The sequence below is a fragment of the Phoenix dactylifera genome, chromosome 15 (genome assembly GCF_051530095.1).
Source record: "Phoenix dactylifera cultivar Ajwa chromosome 15, Ajwa_hap1_PhDact_Kaust_v1.1, whole genome shotgun sequence".
NCBI lineage: Eukaryota > Viridiplantae > Streptophyta > Magnoliopsida > Arecales > Arecaceae > Phoenix > Phoenix dactylifera.
This window is the reverse complement of record NC_143204.1, coordinates 1,898,561-1,901,767: the sequence shown is the minus strand read 5'-3', so window position 1 is coordinate 1,901,767 and position 3,207 is coordinate 1,898,561. Positions and strand designations below refer to the sequence as shown.

General features: G+C 30.9%; 1 pseudogene; it reads left to right on the top strand.

The window, feature by feature from the left end:
• The first annotated feature begins 2,221 nt into the window (after nucleotides 1–2,221).
• Nucleotides 2,222–2,829, top strand: LOC148699827 (secreted RxLR effector protein 161-like; annotated as a pseudogene).
• Nucleotides 2,830–3,207: the final 378 nt, after the last annotated feature.

The following is a 3,207-nucleotide window of genomic DNA, read 5'->3' as shown; positions in this document are numbered from 1 at the left end:
ATAATGGAAAAGGCAAAATCATTGGTATTGGTAACATTCGGATTACTCCAACTACTTTTATTGAAAATATTTTATTGGTAGATGGATTAAAACATAACTTGCTAAGTATTAGCCAATTCTATGATAAAGGATATATTGTGACTTTTGAATCATCATTATGCTTAGTTTCTAGAATTAATAACAGTGGTATAATATTTACTAGACATAGACATGGAAATGTATATTTGGTTGATTTAGATCAAATACTCATGAAAAATATGGACTGTTTAGTAGCAATGAAAATCAAAAATAGTGAAGCTAGCTGGTTATGACATCGAAAATTAGCTCATGCAAGCATGAACTTAATTTCAAAACTTATCCGAAAAGAACTTATTTTCGGCTTGCCTAAATTGTCATTTGAAAAAGATAAAATCTGCTCTGCATGCCAACTAGGAAAACAGATCAGAACCTCTTTCAAATCCAAAAATGTTGTCTCCACAAACAGACCTCTAGAGCTTCTGCATATGGATTTATTTGGACCAACCATAACTGCAAGTCTAGGTGGAAAGCATTATGACTTTGTTATTGTGGATGATTTTTTTATGTATACATGGATTTTGTTCTTGGCACACAAAAGTGAAGCATTTTTAGCTTTCACTAAACTATATAAAAAGATTTCAAATGAATATGGATTAAAAACTATCAAGATTAGAAGTGATCATGGAACAGAATTTGAAAATCACAATTTTGAAAATTTCTGCACTGAAAATGGTATTGATCATAATTTTTCTGCACCAAGAACACCACAACAAAATGGTGTTGTAGAGAAAAAGAATAGAACTCTTACTGAAATGGCTAGAACAATATTATGTGAGAGTGACTTACCTAAATATTTTTGGGCTGAAGCCATAAATACAGCTTGTCATGTTCTTAATGGAGTTACTATTAGGTCAATAGTAAAGAAAACTCCATATAAACTTTTAAAAAATAAGAAACCAAATCTTTCATACTTTCATGTTTTTGGTTGCATCTGTTTTGTTCTAAATAATGGTAAAGACAATTTGGAAAAATTTGATTCAAAATCAGATGAAGCTATTTTTTTTGGATACTCTTCATCAAGCAAAGCATATAGAATATTTAATAAGAGAACTCTAGTCGTAGAAGAGTCAATACATGTTATCTTTGATGAATCTAATGACCCTTCTTCAAGGAAGGATGTAGATCTTAATGATGATGCAGAAGAAACTAAATGAGCAAGTCAAAGATTTAACCCTAAAGGATGTCTCTGCATCTGAAAATTCAGAGCATGATGAAAATCAAGAAGAAGAAGACCAAATACTCAAAGGTAAAACTACTCTAGCAAAAGAATGAAGGTATGCACATAGTCATCCTAGAGAACTAATAATTGGTGATCCTTCACAAGGAATTAAGACTAGATCCTCCATTAGAGATGTTTGTAATCATCTTGCATTTTTTTCTCAAATAGAACCAAAATCTTTTGATGAAGCTAAAAAAGATAGTAATTGGTTAATGGCAATGCAAGAAGAACTGAATCAATTTGAAAGAAACAATGTTTGGAATTTAGTTAGAAGGACTAAAAATATTTCTGTAATTGGAACAAAATGGAATTGAATGAAGATGGAATTGTAATTTTCAAAAATAAATTAAATGAAAATGGAATTGTAATTAGAAATAAAGCTAGATTAGTTGCAAAAGGATATAATCAAGAAGAAGAAATTGATTTTGATGAAACTTTTGCATCTGTAGCTAGACTTGAAGCCATTAGGTTATTACTTGCATTTGCATGCTACATGGATTTTAAATTATTTCAGATGGATGTCAAAAGTGCATTTCTAAATGGTTTCATAACAGAAGAAGTTTATGTAGAACAGCCACCTGGATTTGAAAATGATAAACTTTCAGATCATGTCTTTAAATTGAATAAAGCACTTTATGGCTTGAAGCAAGCTCCTAGAGCTTGGTATGATAGACTAAGCAACTTTTTGATAAAGAGTAATTGTTCAAGAGAAAATGTAGATAAAACCCTGTTTATTAAAAAAAAAGGCTGACATTCTAATTGTTCAAATATATATTGATGATATTATATTTGGTGCTACGAATGAAAGTTTATGTGAAGAATTTGCTAAGCCCATGCAAAGTGAGTTCGAGATGAGTTTGATGGGTCAACTCATCTTCTTCCTTGGACTCCAAATTAAGCAAACAAGAGATGGAATCTTCATCTGCCAAAGCAAGTACACAAAGAAAATCTTAAAGAAGTTTGGTATGGAAGATTCAAAATCAATAGGTACTCCTATGAGCCTCTCTTGTAAATTAGAAAAAGATGAGCATGGTAAATCTCTTAATTCAAAGCTGCATAGAGGAATGATTGGATCTTTACTTTATCTTACAGCAAGTAGACCTGATATAATGCATAGTGTTTGTATGTGTGCAAGATATCAAGTAAATCCTAAAGAATCACACTTAATTGCTGTTAAAAGGATATTAAGATACTTAAAAGTAACACAATACCTATGTTTATGGTATTCTAAGGCATCTACAATTGACTTGATTGGATACTCAGATGCTGATTTTGCTGGTTGTAGATTAGACAGAAAAAGTATAAGTGGAACTTGTCAATTCCTTGGAACAAACTTAATTTCTTGGTTTAGTAAGAAATAAAACTCCGTAGCACTATCTACAGTTGAGGCTGAATATATTGCCGCAGGAAGTTGCTGTGCCCAAATCCTATGAATTAAGCAACATCTTGAGGATTATGGCATAAAACAAAATAAAATTTCTATAAGATGTGACAACACTAGTGCCATAAACTTGACTAAAAATTCCATACAACACTCAAGATCTAAACATATAGAAATCAAACATCATTTCATAAGAGATCATGCTCAAAATAGGGATATAAAAATGGAACAAATTGCAGATATTTTTACTAAACCTCTTGATGAAGAAATATTTGGTAAATTTAGAGGTGAATTATGCATTTGTGATCCATTTTGATGACTGATTAAGAATGATAAATTGTGTATTTTGATTGACTATTATTGGTTGAATTTTAGTTGATTTAATCCGTGATTTACAATTGAGTTTTATAATGTTTAAACTTTGAGCATGCTATTTACTATTCATGTTTGCTAAAGTAGTCTAAGATGATCCATGCCTAGGAAGATGAGGTGTACTGCACTCTAGGTTAGCATAATTAGGTAGACACTT